The sequence below is a fragment of the Cyprinodon tularosa genome, unplaced genomic scaffold (genome assembly GCF_016077235.1).
Source record: "Cyprinodon tularosa strain WSP-4 unplaced genomic scaffold, ASM1607723v1 ctg1184, whole genome shotgun sequence".
NCBI lineage: Eukaryota > Metazoa > Chordata > Actinopteri > Cyprinodontiformes > Cyprinodontidae > Cyprinodon > Cyprinodon tularosa.
In genome coordinates, this window is record NW_024037986.1 from 843 (window position 1) to 13,993 (window position 13,151).

A 13,151-nucleotide genomic window follows, 5' to 3' on the forward strand; every position below is an offset into this window, starting at 1 on the left:
CCATAAATACAGGAGATGGGTTTCTACTGAATAAGCATAGAGATGAATACCATTATAAACAGAATCTTACTAATAGATGAATATAATATATAGATAGATAACTAGTGTTATGATTGTTCCTAGTAGAATGGGGGGCAGATCTTTTAGTTATCAGGCTCCTGTCCTGTGGAACCAACTACCAGTTTTAGTCCGTGAGGCAGACACCCTGTCTACTTTTAAGGCTAGGCTTAAAACTTTCCTTTTTTGATAAAGCTTATAGTTAGAGTGGCTCAGGTTATCCTGAGCTATCTCTATTGCTATGCTGCTACTGTATAGGCTTGGTCTTTTGGAGGACATAGGGACCACTATTTCATCAGTCTGCTTCATTCTATCTCTATTCTCCCACTCTGCAAAATCTGTTAGTTCCATCTCTAACGTTATGCTTTCTCTGCTTTTTCTCATATTAGCTTCGCCTCAGCTGTGTTGATATTAAACACCTTTGTTTATAGATGTTCGAGATTGGCCTGTTTTTCAGTGTAGTCCTGTTTCTTTGACTGTGACTGGCTGGATTTGCTCTCTTAATCCTCCTCCTACCACACTACAAATTACTTTCCCATAACTCCAGATGTGACAAAAAGTATCTAAATCTGAAACTGATCTCTAAAAATTAAATTCAAGAAATAGCCTAGACTTCACTAAGTTAATAAACAAAGAAACCAAGTCAATATTTAAATTTTCCACCACCGTCCTCTTTCTACTACTATCAATTCACATTTGCTCTTTTTTTGTGTGTGAATCTAAAACCACAAATAAATCCATGTTTAGTGAACATTTTACCATATCTGTTGAAAATAGTTCTCAAAAGCACAAAAAGTGCCGACAGACGAACACAGTCAGAAAAACAATGAAACACTGTTTCTCTCTGTTCATAAAATGGACATTTATCTTCCCCAGAAGGATTAATAACAGAAACAAATCTACAATCTACATCTACAATACCATGAAGGATTCTCCATTGTAAATCTGCATGTTTTTTCATTAGTGGAAGCTTATACAATGATTTCCATTCAGGTTTGAATTCAGGTTTTAAGGAGAAATTAGTTCTCTATACTGTGTCATTGCTTCCATTGAGTTTGTGTTGATTGAGAGTTTTAACAATCATTCTATAGATAACTTTTACAGAAGCTCCTTCTAGGGAGATTCCTTTATTGTCCACCGAATCCAAAAAAGGGCCAGAGCAGTTCTTTATTCCAGGAAACCGTCTGAAGGATGGAAAAGGATCCAAGTGATTTGGTGAAACAGAACCCTCATGATAAACAACCAAAAGCGAACATTCATGTTCACTTAACTTGTGCTTCCAGTAGCACAAAAGCTGACCGACTGACTGCTGCTGTCTCTCCTTCCTCAGCAAAGACCACACAGAGAAAATACTCTTATAAAAAACTGGAAGAAGAGAAGAGTTAAAGTCAGTAGAGTCCATCAGAAAGAGAGGCAAATCCAGACCTGTGCCCCCAAATCTCCGAAGAATGCAGCATGATATACTCCTCCACACCAGATCTGCAGGTCCTGTGAGTAGTCTCTGAATAAACTGAAAACGAAAAGCAGCACCTCGTCCTCTATATGACATTTTAGGTAAAATCCACTTCCACTTCAAAAATCGACCCTTAACATTATCCAATACATTTTCCCATTTTTTTTGCACAAAAATGTTCCATTACCCAAGAACACACCTAAATATTTGAGGCCATCCTTTTTCCACATTAAGCCTCCAGGCAGACTGAGTTGATCCCCCAACTGACTTCCTACAGTTATAGCCTCACTCTTTCTGCAGTTTACTTTTGCAGATGAGATACAACCAAAATGAAAAACAGTGTTGACTAAAACATCAATATATTGCTGTGTGTTTACAAAACCTATTAAATCATCTGCATAAGCTGACAATTTTAAAGAGACATCACACCCAGGAATAGAAACACCACATAAATCTTTTCTCAGCTTATGAAGCAAAGGTTCAATTGCCAAAGAATAAAGCATCCCTGATAAAGAACAGCCTTGCCTCACACCTATTGAAACATTGAAAGGAGCACTTAAGCCTCCATTTATTTTAAGAACACTCGCATGTCATGATATAAAACCTGGATCATAGCTATGAAACCAGGGCTGAAACCAAAAGCAGCCAAAGTTTGCCACAAATACTGGTGTTCAACCCGGTCAAAAGCTTTTTCTTGATCTATAGAAATCAGACCAAAATCTATGCCCAATGAGCTGGAGATTTCCAAAACATTCCTGATTAAATTGACATTATCACTTATCAGCCTGCTAGGCACACAACACGTCTGCTCTTTGTGATTAACTTTAGACATAACTTCTCTAAGTCTGGCAGCCAGGACTTTGGAAAATATCTTGTAGTCCGTAGAGAGTAAAGGGCCTGGTCGCCAGTTCCTTAGATCCTGTAAATCTCCTTTCTTTGGAAGAAGAGTAACGACTGCCCGTCTGCAGCTCAGAGGCAGCCAACTTCTTTGCAGGCTGTTTGTGATCGCGTCCAGCAACTCTGTGCCAATCACAGACCAGAAGAACTTGTAGAAGTCAACAGGAAGACCGTCCATGCCAGGGGATCTACCATTCTTTAGGCACATCAAGGCAGCATGCAGTTCATGCAGTGTGACCTGAGCCTCCAGTTTTCGATTAGCTTCAGCATCCACCTGAGGAAGTCCTTCGTAGAAACCATCGCTCACATCTGGATTCACCAAATGATCACTCTTAAAAGGTCTTTATAGAATCTGGCAGCAAACTTCCTGATCTCAGAAGAACCTGACATAGTAGAACCACAGTCAGTCTTTAGGGAGTGAACAATCTTTCTTTGTCCATTCTTTATTTTTAGTCCCAAGAAAAAATGGGATGGTGCATCCATCTCTGTTACACTTAGGAAGCGTGATCTGACCAGGGCTCCTGTGGCTGTTGTGCCCAACAGGTTGGCCAGAACGGCCTTTTTAGCTTTGAGCGAATCTAAAGATCCTCGATTTCCTGTAGATGTTGCCAAACCCTGCAGCTCTACAATCTGAGTCTGCAAGCCTTTCATACATCTGGTTATGTCTCTAGTGATATTGCAAGTGAACTGTTGACACAACTGCTTAATTTGACATTTATCATAATCCCACCATTGTTGGACACAAGAAAAGAAAGATTTTGAGTGTTTATGACTGTTCCAAAAACACTCAAAAGCTTCCCTAAAAGCTCTATCGTTTAAAAGAGCTGTATTAAAATACCAGTAGACACTCTGTAAATGAACATTTTTAATAAATACAGAGCAACAAACCAGACAGTGATCAGAAAAACTAACAGGAATTACTTGACAATTGTTAAATACATCCAGGTGATGCTTAAATGTATATACACAATCTAATCTTGTTAAAGATAAAAGATTACCTTTAGAATGACACCATGTATACTGTCTCTGATTTCTGTTCAAAGCTCTCCACACATCTGAAAGATCAGAGGCTGCAATCAGCTGCCTAAGCCTCCGAGAGGATTCAGCATGAGGCTCTAAGTGGTTTCTGTCAAGTAAGATATTTTCAGTACTATTAAAATCACCACGCAAAAACAAATAATCATTATCACTACAATCATTTACAGTGTCCCCTAAGATGTTCAGTAAAATCATTCTATTCCTTTAGTTGGAGCATACGCATTAAGAAAAACTAAATTCACATGTTCGTATTTGGCTTTAACCTTCAATAAATGACCTTTAATTATCTCTTCTGCTTCGCAAGAGATAGGCAAAAACATTTTTAGAAAACACAATCCCCACACCACCACTAAGACTCGATTTGTGACTGAAAAAAAAAACTCCCCTCCACATTCCTTCTTCCATTAACTCTCGTTATCAGCAGTGCTATCTGTTTCCTGAATTAGCATTAGATCAATTTTCTTTAGAGTCATAAATCTAAAGAACTCAGCCCTTTTCCCTTCATCTCTGGCACAATTTATATTTAAAGTGCCTATTTTGAAGTCACACATAGAGATAAAGAAACAAAAGAAAAGACACAAAGAAACATAAAATATTTCTCTAAATATCCTCATCTTCATCAACAGTAGTTGCTTGGGATCTGTCTTTCAAAATCAGTTTCTTTAAGCGATACATTTCTTGATCTGTTAACACATCATCAACAAGATGTCCAGTTTTCTTTGTTAAAGGCCAAGAGATTTCCACACAGTATATAAGTAAATTAGTACAAACATTCATGTCTAGTAAAAATGGTTGGATCTGGCTGTTTATTTTGGATATTATTAAATTACAGATAAGATAGTGTTATATTGTCTTTTATAATTGTTAAAAGTGATTTTATATTTGAATACACTCATTCTACGGCTCATTCTTAGTGTTGTGTTTGTAGACGATGCCACTAAAAAAGAAAATAGACATAAGGAGCTATTTAAACAGTCAGACAGTAAGCAATATTGGATGATGATTAAAGGTTGTATTACATTTAATCCTTTACTATTAAAAATGCACTTATACATTATATGATTATAGGAAACACAGATATCCAGTAATAATGATGCAGGGCAGCTTGTAGGTGAAGCAGCTGGTCCTTTAGAGCTTCAGGTGATGTCTAAATAAACCAGGTGAAACTAAAATATTTCCTCTTGAAGAAAATAATTTAATCATATATATATATATATATATATATATATATATATATATATATATATATATATATGTCATGGTTTTGAGGTGCTTGACCCACATGCAGAACTAACACAGAAGGCAAGAGCAATTTTCAGACGTTTAATTAAACAGCGAGGGAACCAAACACTGGGAGCTGCAGCAAGGTGAGCAGGTGGACTGTCAGCGCAGGCAGGACTGATCGATCTGCGGTGGGAGCCAAAGTTAGACACAGAGATATGGAGAACGAGAGAGGGGAAACGTTAAATAAACCTACCGCCGGATGAAGGAACCGGGCAGGGGGGAGTGGAGAGACGGACTCACTGAGGAACCTCACTGATGGGCAGGTGATTGAAGTCTGTAAGGAGGGGCCCGAGCAGCAGCGGCCGAGGAGGAATCCGGGGGCAGCTGATGGAACCAGATGAACTTGAAAGGCTCTCCAGCCCGGCTTGGTACCACCAAGGGAGCTGGAGGGATCATTCAGAGGTAGATCCAGAACAGTCTGAACCGGAGATCTTCCACTGAAGACGTCAGAGCACGAGGAATCACTGGAACAGTTTTCACAAGGAGAAAAGACCTGTGAAACACAGGAGACTTGGGTTAGCGTGGAGAAAAAGGTAAGCTGTCACAGACAGAGGCCTCTAAGCGTACCAACAAGGTTAACACTCTGGCGTCCATCAGCTGAGTTCTGCTTAAATAGCAGAGCCGCACACCGCTGAACAGGCCACAGGTGTGTACCACGCCCACCTGTCAGCTCCAGCCACCTGCGGAGAAGGGAGAGAAAGGCAGAGCCCTGACATTGGCTCTGTTCTAAGGACGCATCCTTAGAAGACCGGATTCGATGGCCGATTATGTCAAAGCGCGGCGCCGAGGTCTGGTCGGATTCCAAGAGTCCTCGTTATGCGGCCTTAAAATGCGTCCTTCTTTTTGCCCGATTTGAAGGACGGGTCTGATGTATCCTCGGTGTTCTTGGATATTCCAGGATTCATTGCGAGACCAAGCAAGCTGTGATCAGAGGAAAGGTTACTTGGTGCCGAACAGTGGTGAAAATTGGAAGTTGGAAATATAATACAAGTCATTAATAGTTCCGTCTGAGATTAATGAAAAATAGTTGTTTTAATGGTTATTGAGTCAGATATGTGGCGGTAATGTTTGGTTTATCTAAAGGTTTTAATCTGCTACTGTGTAAATGGGTTTGGCTGTAATTTAAGGACAGATTCTAATATATCTGCAGGGTGGGGACTATAAATCTGATAGGATTTTTATCTTTTTATTGCTGTTTTGCACAATATGCTTAACTACGTATTTTTTGTTGTTGAATATTAGAGATTTTGCTGATATATTTTTTATAAATACATTGTTTAGATTTACTTATATCTTTCTACTCCTTTTATAGAATAGAATAGAAAATCCCTTTATTGTCCCACAATGGGGAAATTTACAGCAGCAGAAAGATTATTGAAAATGGTCACACAAATGAGGACCTTAGAAAAATGTATAAGAATAACATGATAGGGAAGAGTTAAAATATAAACAATACAATACTGTAAAGTGTTTTAACAATATAAAACTGGGGAATAAATAACCAATATGCAGCTATGGACATTTTTACAGTAATGGATATTCGAAAATAGCAGCAACATCAGAGATATGCAAAATGACAGCAGCATGTTATTTAACTGACTAAGGTTTTTTATCATTACATTTGATTTTATTTGTTCCTGCTCCCGGTGGTTGGAACCTTTATTCCATTCTGGATTCTTGTGAGTGTAGTCTTTGTTCACCTCACAATAAAAAAGAAATAAATAAACAGTTTTGAAAACTTCTGTATTCATTCTTTTCCTGCTTTGTGTGTCACGGTTGCTAAGCAACAGAGAATACGGCGGTAAAACCCACCGAAGGGTAGACCTGGTCGAATTCACAGCCTAAACTCTTCCGGTCTCCTTATTTTCAAGGACTTCGAAGGATCCAGTCTAGGTAGACCGCGTCCTTGGAGGACACGTCCTAGGTTTTCGAACAGAGCCATTTTATATATATATATATATATATATTAGTGCTGTCAAAATTATCGCGTTATTGTCGCGTTAACGCGAGGCCATTTTAATGGCGATAATTTTTTTTTACGTGAGATTAACACTATGTGGTTTGATGGTACAATTTTCCCCCAGTCTATGCATTTTCCATAGGCTTCGAGAGCGGAGCTCCTCAAGGGAAAAATACGCCCATGCACTGGGTGGCGCTAGTGCCTTTTCTTTAAGCCCCACCACCAACAAACAAGTTGAGTGTCTGGTGCCTATAGCAACCTGAAATACGCTGAGAAAACAGATTACTGAGGTGAAATGGAATCTGCTACGGCACTCTTGAATGGTAAATTTAATTTTAAAGTTTCAAATAATGGATCTGTGTGTGTGTGTGTACGCTACAGGTCAGTAGGCCTGTGTGTGTATGTTTTCATTTTTGTTCAGAGGCGAAAAAGTAAATTTCTATAGGATAGACTACCTCCTGACTAATCAGTTTGTAATATCAGCCTGTTTTCAGGGCCTGTTATTGTGCCTACATATTTGTTATTGTTTTTGCTACATATCCCCCTGTTCTTGCCATATGTTATGGCAAATGTTTGTGTCTGTGAAACTTGTAACACTTACAAGTTACATAGCAAAACATAGGCTGTGTGTGTCTGTCTGTCTGTGTACGCCACAGGTCAGTATCGTGTGTGTGTGTGTGTTCCAGAGATGGGAAGTAACGAAGTACAAATACTTCGTTACTGTACTCAAGTAGATTTTTCTGATATTTTTACTTTACTTTACTACTTATTTTTATGGCGACTTTTTACTTCTACTCCTTACAGTTAAAAAATTGGCTCGTTACTTTAGTTTTGAATCATTTCAATGGAGTTACCGTTATTATTTTTCACGTCATTAATACCAAATTCAGTCTAATTGGATGGGAATCTACGTTGCATTTGACACACCACTACAAGATGAATCGACAGATACGGCGGTATTCATTCGCAGCAAATCATTGCAGCTTGGTGGCGGCGGCATTAGCATAGTAGTATGGACGATAAGATGATTGAAAATGAACACAACGGAGATCTAGTCCTATTGGCAGACATCCATTTAAGATGTAGGCAACGGCATGAAAAAAGTGGTTTCTACTTTTACTTTTATACTTTAAGTAAATTTACAAGCCTGTACTTTGTTACTTTTACTTGAGTAAAGAAGTTTAATCAATACTTCCACTTTTACCAGAGTATTTTTTAACACAAGTATCTTTACTTTTACTCAAGTACGGAAAGTGAGTACTTTTGCCATCTCTGGTGTGTTCTCATTTTTGTTAAGAGGCTGAAAAGTAACTTTCTAGAGCATAGACTACCTCCATCTAGTGATGTCGGTCTATTGATTTTGATGTACTGATCGAAAATTGTTCATTATTATCTTGGTTAATTAACATCTAATGTTAACTCTACTATATTTTATAGCAGTAGGGTAAAATGCTTGTCTTTGTTCAAAAGACTGTATTGACTGTAAAGACTGTCTTTTACATCAGCCTGTTTTCAGGGCCTTTTTTTGCCTACATATTTGTTATTTTTTGCTACATGCCTCCCCATCTTCTTGCCATATGTTTCTATGGTATAAATCAGTGTCTGTGACCTATTTTCATTAAAAAAAGAACATTGGCACAAACCTAGCCTGTATGTATTTTTTGTATGTCATCGAGAGTATTTAAATGATTTTCAATCAGAAAAAAAATGTGTGATTAAAATGCGATTAATCGTGAGTTAACTTAGGCATTGATGCGATTAATCGCGATTAAAAAAATTTAATCGATTGACAGCCCTAATATATATATATATATATATATGTATATATATACATATATATATATATATATATATATATTGTATTTTTACAATCTGTTTGGGAAAGGCACATTTTACATTTATATTACTGTATGTTTTAGAGTCTCTATACTCCAGTTAATGATAAATCACTTACTAAATTAGTTGACGATTGTTGAAATAATCAATTAATATGATTCATTTTTTCAGCCCCAGATAAAATACATGAAATGGGCTACACAGAGTAACTACAGCAGATGTTCAACTTTTATAGTGAAGTTAATATTTTAATGAGTGTATTATTTTGCTTGATACAGAGAGAGCATAGTAGGTAAAAATATAAGAGTGGGGTTTAACTCAGCACAATTATATATCTTCAAAAGAAAATACTGTTCTTACCTTCTCTCTTAGTTGTTCAAATGAAACCATTTTCAAAGTGGAAAATAGTCCTAATTCCTAAAAGACACAGGTGAAGGAGGTCCCAGACCTAGCCAGCAGAGGAACCTGGATTTCAGTGTAAAACCAGTGGGTGGTGGGGAGTTGAACAGGAGTGTTGGGCATTATGTGGTCAAGGAAATGCTGCCTGTGAATACTGTGGACTCACCATCATTTCGTGCCATTATATCTAAGATCCCTACCAGTAACGATACCGATCTGCCTCATGGAACATGCTTTTCTAGTTACCTGGACAAACAATATGAAGCGATGGAGACAAATCTGAAGTCTGTGCAACATGAGGTCGATTTTGTGTCAACAACAGCTGATATTTGGACAGCTAACAATAAAAGTTACATTGGGGTGACATTACACTGGCTTATTAAAGACACGTTAGAATGTAAAAAGGTAGCTTTAGCATGCAGAAGAGTGCGAGGGAGACATCTAACCTAATGCGAACATTAAGGTTGTTTACATGAGCAGCACAGCAAAATGCCAGCGCATCAGAGTTAGTAGAGGTAGTCAATAGAAGAAAGCTCCTGGCACTAACCTCCACAAGGTGGAACTCATTTTTTGATGCTTTGAAGAGAGTTACAGAAATCCCCATGAATGCTGAATACTCTGTGCACCAAGCTGGGAGTGAAATGCTTCAAAGAAAGAGAATTCCACTTTCTTAATGAATACTGCATGACCACAAAGCCGCTGACTGTGGCTCTGGACATTCTCCAAGCAAACTGTCCTTATGGAACTTCGTTACCAACCCTGGAAGTCCTGATCCATAGGACCCTGGCTGACAAAGATGCCCTTTCCACCATGACCGCAGGCCTTCCAGATGCTATAGTGCAGGTATGATCCACGTTTAAGCTATTCTACTTAAAGGAGAATTCCGGTTTTTAACACTTTTAGCCCATTTTCTGTAGTGTCCAGGATGAAATCGAATGATCGACACCAAAATTTTGACAATTGGTCCTGTCTCTGCTTTTTGGCTCATGCAGAATCACCCCCTGGCTGCTTCAGAATGGCTTTCATAGTGCATGTCCGATAATGTCCTTAAAACAACCTTAAACGTTCTTTTTTTAAAATATGCTACTCACCGGGTCGTCAGCGCTGTTCAATGACGTTCCAAAAAAGGTTTCGTAAAGAAAAAACGTTCCTGTAGTGTTTTATTTAGCATTTTGTAAATCCCATTGAGTTCTGTTGGAATAGTCAATATTCCCCTGCCACCGGAAACGGAAATGGGGCCTGTTTACACAGTTGTAGTCTTTTCGCTTCACTCTGTGTACTCCGACGTCGAGGTGCTAACGTCTCTGTTAAACACTTTAAAAAACTCTGAAAATGGAATACGAAAGGTGGATTCTTGATTCTCGACGTCGGAGTACACAGAGTGAAGCGAAAAGACTACAACTGTGTAAACAGGCCCCATTTCCGTTTCCGGTGGCAGGGGAATATTGACTATTCCAACAGAACTCAATGGGATTTACAAAATGCTAAATAAAACACTACAGGAACGTTTTTTCTTTACGAAACTTTTTTTGGAACGTCATTGAACAGCGCTGACGACCCGGTGAGTAGCATATTTTTAAAAAAGAACGTTTAAGGTTGTTTTAAGGACATTATCGGACATGCACTATGAAAGCCATTCTGAAGCAGCCAGGGGGTGATTCTGCATGAGCCAAAAAGCAGAGACAGGACCAATTGTCAAAATTTTGGTGTCGATCATTCGATTTCATCCTGGACACTACAGAAAATGGGCTAAAAGTGTTAAAAACCGGAATTCTCCTTTAACACTATACACATTCACAATTACAGTCAAAATGCTCACTTATGCCAATATTATGTACAACAGTGTGCTATTTAATAAAAAAAAGATGAATGAATAAATAAATAAGTAAATAAATATACACAAACAAATGGGATATTTACATCACAGCACAAAAGAGAAAAAATGAAAAGAGAAACAGATAAAAACAGAAACACAGACACACAGGTTATTGCTCGTATTCTAAACATAGCAGTTTATTTTTATTTTTCAGGTGGTCAAAACCTGGTTTGCTGATCTCCTGCAAGAAAGAGATGCTCTTCTAGCAGCTGTGAGCTGCACAAAATTAAAACTCAGATGGCTGAGAGATGCTGATAGGAGGGAGCAAGTCTAACAGCTTCTAACCGAAGAATGCCGCGCAACTGCTCCTCCAATACGGAGCTCTGCCAGTGTGGCCAACATAGCTGTCACCCAAGGTGAGAAGTACTTCTTCAATTTTGGGGCAGAGCCAGAGGAGACCTACTCTGCAGAAAAGGAGTTCATGAACTACCTGAGTTCATCCCATGATCTGCAGATATTGCATCAGTTTACAAACATAAAGAAGATCTTCATGAAGTATAACACTCCAACCCCATCCAGTGCTCCTGTGGAGCGTCTCTTCAGTCTGGGGGGTTGGGTACTCACGCCAAGAAGAAATAGACTGTCTGACCAGAGGTTTGAAAAGCTTAATTAAAATGTTAAATATAACTTCAGTGTTACAGTAATTCATAAAGATAAATGCAATCAGAGTTAAATGCATGGAGTCAAGAATGTTTGTTTTTGTTTAAAGAAGTGTTTATGTCAAATTGAGCCAAGAAAGGCTACTTTATTTTTTATAGGAAGAATTTAAGTTGGATTTAAGGAAGTCAACAAAGCATTTCACTTGTATTAAGTATTGCAGTTAAATTAAGTGAAGAGTATTTTTCATTTTTTAAATACAGCTTTATTTCCCTAAAACAGCTTCTTGCTTCTCTAATGTTAGACAACTACAGGTTCAATGTGATGTCAATATAGGCCTACATGTTCATTCATTGAACCTGAAGGGGGGGGGTATTAGGCCTATGTACTACTTTTATTTGTAAGAGTTTTTTGAAAAAAATATTTTAAGTAAAGTCAAGAAAGACTGTCTTTTATTTATTCTTCATTTAAAAAGCAAGTAAGCCTACTTCCAGGAAATGTTTGCAAATGTTGGAGTCAATAAAGTGAGTATTGGCAGAACTGGTGGTCATTTTCATGTTATAGGGCTGGGCCGGGGATCTGCTGAAAGTAACTAAAAGTAATCTAATTTAGTTACTTTAAAAGCAGGTAGTCAGTAACTTAACTAAGTTACTTTTTTAAGAAGTAGTCAGTAGTCAGAAGTCGGATTACTGTTTCAAAGTAACTGTGGCAACACTGATTATAATACACTCAAAGCCATCCTGGTTGGAACTCCTCATCAAACTAAATCATTAACCATAACCAGCATCACTTTTTCTGATACTAATATTCCGCTTTCATCAACCGTTAGTCATCTTGGTGTAAGAATGGATTCACAACTCACTTTTGAAGCCCACATAAATCAATTATGCAAGACTTCTTTCTACCACCTCCGTAACATCTCCAAACTCCGTCCCATTCTCTCCCTCCCAGACGCAGAGAAGCTGGTCCATGCCTTTGTCTCCTCCAGACTGGACTATTGCGACGCACTTCTCATTGGGATCCCTAAAAAGAGTCTGCAGAGGCTTCAGTACGTTCAAAACTCTGCAGCTAGGATCCTGATGAGAGTGCGGAAACATGAGCACATTACCCCCGTTCTCCATTCACTTCTGGCTTCCCATCCCCACCAGGATAGAATACAAAGTCTCCCTCCTCACACATCAATGCATCCATGGACATGCCCCCCCCCCCCTCAAAGAACTTATCAAGGCACAGAACACATCCCGCTCCCTTCACTCCACGCACTCAAACCTGCTCCACACTCCCAGAACCAGACTCAGGACAATGGGAGATAGAGCACTTTGTGCTGCTGCCCCACATCTGTGGAATTCCCTCCCTGACACCTTGAGGTCACCTCAGTCCACTGAGTGTTTTAAAAAAGGCCTTAAAACATTTCTTTTTAGCAAAACTTTTGGTCCCCCTTAGATGTTTTTATTTTTTCTCTTTTAAACAGCTTTTATTATTATTTTTTATTTTATTTATTTTATTTCTATGTATTTCTTTTTTAAATGCTTTTTTAAATGTTTTTTTTTTTTTGTAGCACTTTGAGGCCTTTTTGGTGAAAAGTGCAGTACAAATAAAATGAATTATTATTATTATTATTGCTCACCCTAACAGCCTGGAATCCAAAAATAAATAAATAATTAAAACCCGCAAAAAACTGAGAGTAAAAAATTCATCACTTACATAACTACAGAACCTTTCTCCTTCATTTTATTCCTCCTGTTGAGAGAGAG